This window comes from Oncorhynchus masou, chromosome 33 (genome assembly GCF_036934945.1).
Source record: "Oncorhynchus masou masou isolate Uvic2021 chromosome 33, UVic_Omas_1.1, whole genome shotgun sequence".
NCBI classification, from domain to species: Eukaryota; Metazoa; Chordata; class Actinopteri; order Salmoniformes; family Salmonidae; genus Oncorhynchus; species Oncorhynchus masou.
Window position 1 is genome coordinate 29580351 of NC_088244.1, and position 13594 is coordinate 29593944.

The window sequence follows — 13594 nt, forward strand, 5'->3', positions numbered from 1 at the left end:
GAATGCATTTCAATTAACAGGTGTGCCTTGTTAAATGTTAATTTGTAGTATTTCTTTCCTTCTTAATGTGTTTGAGCCAATCCGTTGTGTTGTGACAAGGTAGGGTTGGTATACAGAATTTAGATATTTACATATTTAGTAAAATACCAAGTCCATATTATGACAAGAACAGCTCAAATAAGCAAAGAGAAATGACAGTCAATCATTACTTTAAGACATGAAGGTCAGTCAATACAGAACATTTCAAGAAAGTTTCTTCAAGTGCAGTTTCAAAAACCATCAAACACAACGATGAAACTGGCTCTCATGAGGACAGCCACAGGAAAAGAAGACCCAGAGTTACCTCTGCTGCAGAGGATAAGTTCATTAGAGTTACCAGCCTCAGAAATTGCAGCCCAAATAAATGCTTCACAGAGTTCAAAGAACAGACACATCTCAACATCAACTGTTCAGAGGAGACTGTGTGAATCAGGCCTTCATGGTCAAATTGCTGCAAAAAAGCACTACTAAAGAACACCAATAAGAAGAAAAGACTTGCTTGGGCCAAGAAACACGAGCAATGGACATTAGACCGGTGGAAATCTGTCCTTTGGTCTGATGAGTCCAACTGTGAGATTTTTGGATCCAACCACTGTGTCTTTGTGAGATGCAGAGTAGGTGAACGGATGATCTCCGCATGTGTGGTTCCCACCGTGAAGCACGGAAGAGGTGGTGTGATGGTGCTTTGCTGTTGACACGGCCAGTGATTTATTTAGAATTTAAGGCCCACTTAACTAGCATGACTACCACAGCATTCGATACGCCATCCCATCTTGTTTGCGCTTAGTGGGACTATCATTTGTTTTTCCAAAGGACAATGACCCAGCACACCTCGAGGCTGTGTAAGGGCTATTTGACCGAGAAGGAGAGTGATGGAGTGCTGCATCAGATGACCTGGCCTCCACAAATCACCCAACCTCAACCCAATTGAGATGGCTTTCTAAGCTACCTGTTTATTTTTGAACCATTCCATTGTAGAATTTGCTTTATGTTTTGGATCATTGTCTTGTTGGAAGACAAATCTCCGTCCCAGTCTCAGGTCTTTTGCAGACTCCATCAGGTTTTCTTCCAGAATGGTCCTGTATTTGGCTCCATCCATCTTCCCATCAATTTTAACCATCTTCCCTGTCCCTGCTGAAGAAAAGCAGGCCCAAACCATGATGCTGCCACCACCATGTTTGACAGTGGGGATGGTGTGGTCAGGGTGATGAGCTGTGTTGCTTTTACGCCAAACATAACGTTTTGCATTGTTGCCAAAAAGTTCAATTTTGGTTTCATCTGACCAGAGCACCTTCTTCCACATGTTTGGTGTGTCTCCCAGGTGGCTTGTGGCAAACTTTAAACAACACTTTTTATGGATATCTTTAAGAAATGTCTTTCTTCTTGCCACTCTTCCATAAAGGCCAGATTTGTGCAATTTACGACTGATTGTTGTCCTATGGACAGAGTCTCCCACCTCAGCTGTAGATCTCTGCAGTTCATCCAGAGTGATCATGGGCCTCTTGGCTGCATCTCTGATCAGTCTTCTCCTTGTATGAGCTGAAAGTTTAGAGGGACGGCCAGGTCTTGGTAGATTTGCAGTGGTCTGATACTCCTTCCATTTCAATATTATCGCTTGCACAGTGCTCCTTGGGATGTTTAAAGCTTGGGAAATCTTTTTGTATCCAAATCCGGCTTTAAACTTCTTCACAACAGTATCTCGGACCTGCCTGGTGTGTTCCTTGTTCTTCATGATGCTCTCTGCGCTTTCAACGGACCTCTGAGACTATCACAGTGCAGGTGCATTTATACGGAGACTTGATTACACACAGGTGGATTGTATTTATCATCATTAGTCATTTAGGTCAACATTGGATCATTCAGAGATCCTCACTGAACTTCTGGAGAGAGTTTGCTGCACTGAAAGTAAAGGGTCTGAATAATTTTGCACGCCCAATTTTTCCGTTTTTGATTTGTTAAAAAAGTTTGAAATATCCAATAAATGTCGTTCCACTTCATGATTGTGTCCCACTTGTTGTTGATTCTTCACAATAAAAATACAGTTTTATATCTTTATGTTTGAAGCCTGAAATGTGGCAAAAGGTCGCAAAGTTCAAGGGGGGCGAATACTTTCGCAAGGCACTGTATTTCCATTAATTCCCACGGAAAGTTTCCACCTCTGAATATTCCCGCTTCTGATCATGTTGAGTAAATCTTCAGAGGGAGCAGCATTTTGTTACCGTTATTTAACTACAGTTGAGAACAAATTCTTATTTTGACAGCCTAGGAACAGTGGGTTAACTACCTTGTTCAGGGGCAGAACAACAGATTTTTTTACCTTGTCAGCTCAGGGACTCGGTCTTGCAACCTTTGGGTTACAAGACCAACGCTCTAACCACTAAGCTACCTGCTGCCCCTGCGTAAGTTGAGTGCTGTGATCAGTTTGACTTTTACACCTGAAAGATGGGACTGGTGGAACTCAGAGGCCAATTTATATGCACATGATAGATAACAGCTCAAACTTTTCAGTCTTAATCTGTCACAACGCCACAATAATCATGAGCAGTTGGCATTAAGACTGAATTTGTGTGGTTTGTGTGGCTGTGCCTGCTACTTGAAAAAGTATGCAACAGAGAGGTACAGTGTTTCTACAGTGTGTTTACTTTGAACACATTTCTGCAGTATGTAACCTCGAAGCCTCGATGATGGGATACTCATCTCAATCTGAACCAGGGAACATTTTGTACTGTGTGATGAATTGTGACACTAGCAGGAGCACCGAGGAGCACAGGCAGGGCAGCTATATTGCAGTTACAGTACAGCAATGGCTGAATCAGCCGCACAGTAATGCAGTGCAGTTTGTCAAACACAATATTTACAGTCACTGCGGCTCACACTGACAGATTTACTATGAGAGAGACCTTTAAATACTGTTGTTTGACGATGAAGTAATATTGCCAGTTCTTTTCATATTCTCTGTGAAAAGAGAACTCCTCATGCAGAAAGAACAAGGACACACGGTTTGCCCTCCGCCTCCAGAAATGACCATTTCCTTGCCAGAGTAAAGGTTACAGCTGTGCTGAAGAGCAGGTGTATACACAGAGACCCGTGGGTGAAGAAAGAGCTCAGGGTCTCTTTGTGTACTGTCAGAGTCATTGTCCTGTTATTCTTTTGGGCAATAAAATCTATATCAGGCATAATAATCAGATGTCATGACTCAGCAAAGGCATTAAATCTGCTTCAGCCGGCGGAGCCAAGACAACAGGAGAGTGAGAATCTGCTTCACTGTTTGTACTATAACACTCACAATACTTATTTTTCAATATGTCAATAGGCCGATGAGAAAGTAAGAGATGAAATTCCACACTTCAACCTGCTGGTCCAGTTCTCTAGATGACATCACTCACAAGCTATGACCTACCCATTATTATTGGTGTGATTCTCATTTCAGTGAGATCATAGGTCCGTCTACCTGTCTGTCAGTCTGGCCCTCCAATTAGCCTATGGATCCCTGGATCCTCCAGAGCCGGCTAAGCCCCCCTCTCCTTCTTCGTGGCCGACGTGAGTAAAACATTTAAACGTGTTAACCCTCACAAGGCTGCTGTCCCAGACGGCATCCCCAGCCGCGTCCCCAGAGCATGCGCAGACCAGCTGGCTGGTGTGTTTACAGACATTTTCAATCGCTCCCTATCCCAGTCTGCTGTCCCCACATGCTTCAAGATGGCCACCATTGTTCCTGTACCCAAGAAGGCAAAGATAACTGAACTAAATGACTGCCGCCCTGTAGCACTCACTTCTGTCATCATGAAGTGCTTTGAGAGACTAGTCAAGGATCATATCACCTCCACCTTAACGGCCACCCTAGACCCACTTCAGTTTGCATACCAACCCAACAGGTCCACATACTATGCAATCGCCATCACACTGCCTTATCCCATCTGGACAAGAGGAATACCTATGTAAGAATGCTGTTCATTGACTACAGCTCAGCATTCAACACCAGGGAACCCTCCAAGCTCATCATCAAGCTGGAGGCCCTGAGCCTCAACCCCGCCCTGTGCAATTGGGTCCTGGACTTCCTGATGGGCCACCCAAAGGTGGTGAAGGTAGGAAACATCACCTCCACTCTGCTGATCCTCAAACACTTGGGCCCCACAAAGGTGCATGCTCAGCCCCCTCCTGTACTCCCTGTTCACCCACGACTGCGTGGCCATGCACGCCTCCAACTCAATCATCAAGTTTGCAGACGACACAACAGTAGTGGGCTTGATTACCAACAACGATGAGACATGGGAGTGTGATGTCAGGAAAACAACCTCTCAGTCAATGTCAACAAAACAAAGGAGATGATCGTGGACTTCAGGAAACAGCAGAGGGAGCACCCCACTATCCACATCGAAGGGACAGCAGTGGAGAAGGTGGAAAGTTTTAAGTTCCTCGGCGTACACATCACAGACAAATTGAAATGGTCCACCCACACAGACATTGTGGTGAAGAAGGTGCAACAGGAAGGCGCAACAGGAGGCTGAACCTCAGGAGGCTGAAGAAAGTTGGCTTGTCACCCAAAAGCCTGACAAACTTTTACAGATGCACAATCGAGAGCACCCTGTCGGGCTGTATCACAGCTTGGTACGGCAACTGCTCCGCCCACAACCGTAAGGTTCTCCAGAGGGTGGTGCAGTCTGCACAACGCATCACCGGGGACAAACTACCTGCCTTCCATGACACCTACAGCACCCGATGTTACAGGAAGGCCATAAAGATCATCAAGGACAACAACCACCTGAGCCACTGCCTGTTCACACTGCTACCATCCAGAAGGCGAGGTCAGTATAGGTGCATCAAAGCTGCCACCGAGGTAACTGAAAAACAGCTTCTCTCTCAAGGCTATCAGACTGCTAAACAGCAATCACTAACTCAGAGAGGCTGCTGCCTAGACCAAATCACTGGCCACTTTAATAAATTGATCACTAGTCACTTTAAACAATGTCACTTTAAATAATGTTTACATATCTTACATTACTCATATCATATGTATATACACTGTATTTTATACCATCTATTGCATCTTGCCTATGCCGCTCGACCATCACTCCTTCATATAGTTATATGTACATGTTCTCAATCATCCCCTTTAGATTTGTGTGTATTAGGTAGTTGTTGGCAAATTGTTAAGATTACTTGTTAGATATTACTGCACTGTCGGAACTAGAAGCACAAGCATTTCGCTACACTTGCATTAACATCTGCTAACCATGTTTATGTGACCAATAAAATGTGATTTGATTTGAAAAGCTGAGCTCATGAAGAAACCCATATGGCTCTACACTACACACCACTATAATATGGTTATTATACTATAGTGAAGCAGTTTCTAAATGTGAATAAAGATAGATTTGAGCAATAAGGCCTGAGGAGGTGTGATATATGGCCAATATACCACGGCTAAGGGCTGTCCTTTTACGCACGACGCAACGCATCAGCCCTTAGCCGTGGTATATTGGCCATATATCACAAACACCCGAGGTGCCTTATTGCTATTATAAACTGGTCTTTAAATGGAATAAAAGCAGTAAAAAATAAATGTTTTGTAATACCCGTGGTCAGCCAAACGACATTCAGGGATCGAACCACCCAGTTTCTAATATGTTTTAAACATTCATTCATTTGGGTGAATGTGAAATGTTGTGTAAAACATGCTCCATTTTACAGGCATCCATACAATAAATTATATTGGAAAACACAAACCACACCTAAACATACAGTTGAAGTCGGAAGTTTACATACACTTAGGTTGTAATCATTAAAACTTGTTTTTCAACCACTCCACAAATTTCTTGTTAACAAACTATAGTATTGGCAAGTCGGTTAGGACATCTGCTTTGTGCATAACACAAGTAATTCTTCCAACAATTGTTTACAGACAGATTATTTCACTTATAATTCACTGTATCACAATTCCAGAGGGTCAGAAGTTTACATACACTAAATTGACAGTGCCTTTAAACAGCTTGGAAAATTCCAGAAAATTATGTCATGGCTTTAGAAGCTTCTGATAGGCTAATTGACATAATTTGAGTCAATTAGAGGTGTACCTGTGGATGTATTTCAAGGACTTACCTTCAAACTCAGTGCCTCTTTGCTTGACATCATGGGAAAATCTAAAGAAATCAGCCAAGACCTTAGAAAAAACATTGTAGACCTCCACAAGTCTGGTTCAACCATGGGAGCAATTTCCAAACACCTGAAGGTACCACGTTCATCTGTACAAACAATAGTACGCAAGTATAAACACCATGGGACCACGAAGCCGTCATACCGCTCGGGAAGGAGACGCGTTCTGTCTCCTAGAGATGAACGTACTTTGGTGAGAAAAGTGCAAATCAATCCCAGAACAACAGCAAATAACCTTGTGAAGATGCTGGAGGAAACAGGTACAAAGGTATCTATATACCCACAGTAAAACGAGTACTATATCGACATAATCAGAAAGGCCGCTCAGCAAGGAAGAAGCCACTGCTCCAAAACCGCCATAAAAAAGCCAGACTACGGTTTGCAACTGCACATGGGGACAAAGATCGTACTTTTTGGAGAAATGTCCTCTGGTCTGATGAAACAAAAATAGAACTGTTTGGCCATAACAACTATCGTTATGTTTGGAGGAAAAAGGGGGAGGCTTGCAAGCCGAATAACACCATCCCAACCGTGAAGCACGGGGTTGGCAGCATCATGTTGTGGGGGTGCTTTTCTACAGGAGGGACCGGTGTACTTCACAAAATAGATGGCATGGTGAGGATGGAAATTTATGAGGATATATTAAAGCAACATCTCAAGACATCAGTTTTTTGGCGCAAATGGGTCTTCCAAATGGACAATGACCCCAACCATACTTCCAGAATTGTGGCAAAATGGCTTAAGGACAACAAAGTCAAGGTTTTGGAGTGGCCATCACAAAGCCCTGACATCAATCCCATAGAAAATTTGTGGGCAGAAAAAAAAAGCGGACTCAGTTACACCAGCTCTATCAGGAGGAATGGGCCAAAGTTCACCCAATTTATTGTGGGTAACTTGTGGAAGGCTACCCGAAACGTTTGACCCAAGATAAACAATTTAAAGGTAATGCTACCAAATACTAATTGTATGTGAACTTCTGACCCACTGGGAATGTGATGACAGAAATAAAAGCTGAAATAAATCATTCTCTCTGCTATTATTCTGACATTTCACATTCTTAAAATAAAGTGGTGATCCTAACAGGGAATTTTTACTAGGATTAAATGTCAGGAATTGTGAAAAACTGAGTTTAAATTTATTTGGCTAATGTGTATGTAAACTTCCGACTTCAACTGTAAATGTATACTCTTTGAAAAAACTGCATAAAACCTTTGCTTTAGTGTCAAGTTTGTATCTTAGATGATCAACATTAAGATATATACATGTACACACACTTGTTACATTGAAAAGCTAACTAAATCACAGCTAACCTTCAGCAAGCATTACCATGAATGTGAAATAACAAGGGAAAAACAGACCTCATAACATTACAAAATTCTCTTGTGAGAAAAGCTACATGTAAGGTCACAGTCTTTTTATGCATTATAACCACTCAAACTATTATAGTATCAAGGGTACATTGATAGACGAGGCACAATGTTTGTTGATACTAAAGGATAATGTGGACACCAAGGTCCTCCGGTTCAGATGGTCACTAGGCTAAACTACAGAATGAGAATTATTCTATATTATTTTTATTGAACCTTTATTTAACTATGCAAGTTAGCTAAGAACACATTCTTAGTTACAATACCTTCTCCTCTGGTACTCAGGATTGTAGAGTGCCACAAAAAAAAGTAATCATCACATGAGGGGAAGTGTGGGGGGGGGGGGGGGTCGGGAGACATGCTGCTTAGTTATTTGGGTCAATTCCGCCAGTAAGTTGCCTTCCTTCACAATGGATGTTGAGAAGGAGACGACAAAAAGAGAGGAAGAGAGAATAATTGATTGATTCATCAATTGATGTTCAGTATGACAGGTGTCATATCTAAACATGAAAATATCTATATCAAGGCTTCAATATATTGCACATAATTTTTGTGTTACGTGTGGCTTCAAGGTGGGCAATTGTGCCAATCCAAACAGATACCCATTCGACTTCTTTTTTAGAGCAAGACTCAGAAGGTTCTTTTCACTTATTGTACCTGAACTGATTACGTAAGCTGATGTAAGTAATTTACCATCAGTATCTCAGAGAAACCCTCCCAAATCTTTCAAACCATAAGCCTATATCAAACCACGTCTACTATAAACTAGGCGTCCATATAAAAAAACTACCAGAACACAGTCTCCCTCAATAACTACACTTAAATGCAAGAGGACAGACCATTTAACAAACTGAAGTCAATTCAAATGACTTGAATAAGTAACATACAGCCAAATGTTATATTCAAGTTTTGATCCAAGCCGTGGGCAATAAATTAATCAAAGACTTCTCTTGAAGACAAAGCCTGTTGGATATTGCACTGTACAATAAATATTCTGCCATCTGTCTAACAGTACAGCAACAAGGAAATAATCTACGGCAAAAGGCAAAGCCATTATGGCTCACAAATTAGCAACAATATTCATTGTTTTCGCTTACCCTAAATGCACCCATGAAAACAGATTGAAGGACACTATCAAACAGAAAAGTATATCCACAAGCCCTTGTGGGAACCATGCACGGGCTACTCCCTCTTCAACTATTATTCAAGTATTATTTTTTAGTCCAGATCTGGCTTCTGTTGATGCATACATCAACAGAGAGAACAGAGGCCTCTGTTGAATATCTTTGTTTTGGGCCGTCTTAGCCAGACCCAGTGTGAACAAGCCAGTGTTTCTCAATGGTGGAAAGATAATCCTGCAACTGTTCCAGCTGAATGGCTTAGAAGGGGAGGGAGGGTAAAGAAGAGGATAGGAGGAGCAATAGAATATACATGCATTGCAAAGATAGAAAGAGAGAAGAAGTCTGAGATTACACTACCTAGCAGGGTGTGATTATGTATTGATAGACTAGCTAGATAAACGTGCCAGGCATCATACATTTGTGTGCGTGAGAGAGAGGTAGGGCTGTGTTCTGTGTGTGTGATTGTGTGTACATGCAAAAAAGCCACACACAAGTCTAGGGTTGCAACGGGGGGGGGGGGGGGTATATTACTGGAAACTTTAGAAGTTTACCAGTAAACTACCAGCATTTTGGTATCTTTCAAGGATTTTATGTAATTTATCATAAGAAATCTAGTAGCATTTCCTTACACCCACAAAAATATCCGCTAAATATGTGTCTGTGACCAATAAAATAGATTTTATTTGTTACTTCAGATTTTGACTGGTGTTTGTAATTACCTCTGGCCCTCTGTGTGGCATTATCACACGTAACATATATGAAATAATTAAATAAGATGATTTTCTAATACTAAAAATGGAATGACAAAGCTGTAAAACATTATCCTAAATATATACCATCAACTTGTTTCATTTGAGGGTTTCAGCATGAAATATCGTTGATATTTTTGGGGTAATATATAAAGGATACACCATCGTAATAGGGCTGTTCGTGGCTCTTCTAAAGCCTTGAGAGACAACCACAACACACATGTAAACCTATTACAGTAATCAGATTTCAGAGTCAGGGTCTAACTTTATTCTCTTACACCCCACCATCCCCCTTTCTGTCACTGATTAGAAAGGAAGCTGATTACCAAACCAGGTAGGTAGTTTACTCAAACACGCCTGAGCTCATCTAAAACTCACTCATATCCAAACAATATGAATTACATAATGGTGGTTGTCTGGCATCCAATAGCAACTATCTGCCGTGTACTTTCTAGAACATGTTGGGTTCTTGATACACTCTACCTGTCATGGCGGCTGCTATACAAAAAAACAACACTCTGAGAGGACCTTATATTGAGATGCTGGGAGGGAAGACACAAGGAGAGAGGAGGAAAGAGAGGCAAAGGCTCCTCAAGGGGAGAGAGAAGAAATTAGAGAAATAAAGATAGGGAGGGGGAGAGTGAGGCTTCTGAGAAAGAGGGAGAGAAAGGGAGAGAGAGAGAGAGAGAAAGGGTGAGGCTTTTGAGAGAGAGAGAGAGAGAGAGAGAGAGAGAGAGAGAGAGAGAGAGTGAGGCTTTTGAGAGAGAGAAACCGAGGTCTTTTAACAGGGACAGAGGGACAAATCCTCCTGTGTCCCTGGAGTCTTAACAAGATCATTGAGCCCAATACTGACTAGGCTCAACATGGCTAAGCCTGTCCCAAGTGAGACTGGGTGGAGCAGGTGCAGAGAGCGCAGGAAGCTGTTGTGAGCAAGACAGTTGGTGAGCAGAATAGAGAGCACCGATGGGTCAGAGTGGTAGCTAAATAGATCATGAGAGAGATGTGATTCATCTCCGCGGCGGGCGATGACATGACAGCGGTAGGGTGGAATAAACAGGCTGTTGAATGTTGCCAGGAGAAAGACAGCGCTACAGAGCTGTGTGCTCAGTGCTTGCATCACAGATACCATGACAGCCAAGACCATCAATAAGCCTGTCACGTGACAGAAGGTTGGAGGGGTCAGTGTAGATGAGATGAGGGTGGGAAGCTGGCCATTACACAGATTAATCAGGCGAGAACATGAGGGGTGGTTAGGTGGATGAGTGCCATCAGGCCACTCCGCAATCAACTCCTATAGGGCCTCCACATGTCCATAACCGCATAGCATCTACACTCTGGTGAAAATGAACAGGCGAGCTCCGTAAACACATCAGGCCTTTAGCAGTGTAAGTGAGTGAGTGAGTGAGTGAGTGAGTGAGTGAGTGAGTGAGTGAGTGAGTGAGTGAGTGAGTGAGAAACGGTTGTTTGAAGAGGCAGAGTGTGAATGTGATAAAGAGAGTGAGCGAGATAGAGAAGGGGGATTGTTGTATTTATCAGCATAACGTGTCCTGCCATGGGCCCTGTGCTCTGCTCTGTTCTGTTCTGTTTGCTGGGCCGTGGAATGATCAGAGCTGACGTGACCACCCAGATAGGGAGTCTGCAGCAAAGTAAAACTGTTTCTATAACCTTTATCTCCCCAAAACCTGTACTGCTATACCCAGACAACAGATGATGTTCCTATAACCTTTATCTCCCCCAAACCTGTACTGCTATAGCCAGACAGCAGATGTTCCTATAACCTTTCTCTCCCCGAAACCTGTAGTGCTATACCCAGACAACAGATGTTCCTATAACCTTTCTCTCCCCAAAACCTGTACTGCTATACCCAGACAGCAGATGTTCCTATAACCTTTCTCTCCCCAAAACCTGTACTGCTATACCCAGACAACAGATGATGTTCCTATAACCTTTCTCTCCCCAAAACCTGTACTGCTATACCCAGACAACAGATGATGTTCCTATAACCTTTCTCTCCCCGAAACCTGTAGTGCTATACCCAGACAACAAATGATTGTTACAACTTCTAACAATGGTGAGTGGAGGAGTCAAGCGCAAATACCCAGCGGGCCTAGTGCCCTTAAATAGCCTACAAACAAACACTAACTAAAAACAGGTGTACCCAATTACCCAATAAACAGAAACAAGCGGAAAGGGAATCGATGGCAGCTAATAGGCCGGCGACGACGACCACCGCCCGAACAGGAAGAGGCACCATCTTCTGCGAGATTCGTGACAGTACCCCCCCCCCTGACTCGCGGCTCCCGCAGCGCACCGACCCCGGCCTCGGGGACGACCCGGAGGACGAGGCGCGGGGCGATCCGGATGGAGGCAGTGGAAATCCCTCAAGAGGGAAGGATCTAAAATGTCCCTCCCCCGGTACCCAGCACTCCTCCGGACCGTACCCCTCCCAGTCCACGAGGTACTGCAGGCCCCTCACCCGGCATCTTGAGTCCAGAATAGCTCGTACTGTGTACGCCGGGGACCCCTCGATGTCCAGAGGGGGTGGAGGGACCTCCGGTACCTCACTGTCTTGTAGGGGACCAGCTACTACCGGCCCGAGGAGAGACACATGAAATGAGGGGTTAATGCGATAGTAAGAGGGAAGTTGCACACCTCGTTTATCCTCCTCAGGACTGTAAATGGCCCCACACACTGCGGCCCCAGCTTCCGGCAGGGCAGGCGGAGGGGCAGGTTTCGGGTCGAGAGCCAGACCCTGTCCCCTGGTGCGAACACCGGGGCCTCACTGCGGTGGCGGTCAGCGTCTCTCTTCTGCCGTTCACTGGCCTGCCTGAGAGAATCCTGGACTGCCCGCCAGGTCTCTCTAGAGCGCTGTACCCACTCCTCTACCGCAGGAGCTTCGGTCTGACTCTGATGCCACGGAGCCAGGACCGGCTGGTAGCCCAGTATGCATTCGAATGGCGACATATTCGTGGATGAATGCCGAAGTGAGTTCTGGCCCAGAACTCTGCCCACGGGACGTACCTCGCCCATTCTCCTGGCCGGTCCTGGCAATGCGACCTCAGAAACCTACCCACTTCCTGGTTTACTCTCTCCACCTGCCCATTACTTTCGGGGTGATAACCAGAGGTAAGGCTGACCGAGATCCCCAGACGCTCCATAAATGCCTTCCAAACCCGGGACGTGAACTAGGGACCCCGATCAGATACGATATCCTCTGGAACCCCATAGTGCCGGAAGACGTGGGTAAATAGAGCCTCTGCAGTCTGTAGGGCCGTAGGGAGACCAGGCAATGGGAGGAGACGGCAGGACTTAGAGAACCGATCCACAACGACCAGAACGGTAGTATTCCCCCAAGATGGGGAAGATCAGTAAGGAAATCTACCGAGAGATGGGACCATGGCCGTTGTGGAAGCGGGAGGGGTTGTAACTTCCCTCTAGGAAGGTGCCTAGGAGCCTTACTCTGGGCGCATACCGAACAGGAAGAGACATAGAACTTCACATCCTTAGCTAAGGTGGGCCACCAGTATTTCCCCCTAAGACCCCGCACTGTCCTATCAATCCCCGGATGACCCGAAGACGGTAGTGTGTGAGCCCACCGAATCAATTTATTACGGACACCAAGCGGCACGTACCTACGACTGGTCGGACACTGTGTAGGCGCAGGTTCAACCCTCAACGCTCGCTCGATGTCCGCGTCCACCTCCCATACCACCGGGGCCACCAGCCGAGAGGCTGGAAGGATGGGAGTGGGTTTGATGTACCGGTCCTCTGTGTCATAGAGACGGGACAGCGCGTCGGCCTTAGTGTTAAGGGAACCTGGTCTATAAGAGATCGTAAATCTAAAGCGTGTAAAGAACATGGCCCACCTAGCCTGACGCGGATTCAGTCTCCTCGCTGCTCGAATATACTCCAGATTGTGGTGGTCAGTCCAGATGAGGAAAGGGTGTTTAGCCCCCTCTAGCCAGTGTCTCCACACCTTCAGGGCCTTTACCATAGCAAGTAACTCCCGGTCCCCCACATCATAGTTCCGCTCCGCCGGACCCAGCTTCTTAGAAAAAAAAGTGCAGGGACGGAGCTTCGGTGGCGTGCCCGAATGCTGAGACAGCACGGCTCCAACCCTAGCCTCGGACGCATCCACCTCCACTATGAATGCTAACGAAGGGTC

The 13594-nt window shown here is 44.9% G+C and overlaps 1 protein-coding gene across 4 annotated transcripts in view; it reads right to left on the reverse strand.

The window, feature by feature from the left end:
* Window positions 1–13594, reverse strand: part of LOC135528209 (protein kinase C and casein kinase substrate in neurons protein 1-like) — a 56762-nt gene that overhangs the window by 19887 nt on the left and 23281 nt on the right. Inside the window, exon 1 of one of the 4 annotated variants that reach the window (XM_064957134.1) lies at window positions 8657–8762. The exons of the other annotated variants lie outside the window; for them this stretch is intronic. The gene's annotated coding sequence lies outside the window, so the exon portion shown is untranslated. Of the gene's footprint in view, window positions 1–8656; window positions 8763–13594 lie in introns of those variants that run through there. 4 annotated transcript variants of the gene reach the window in all.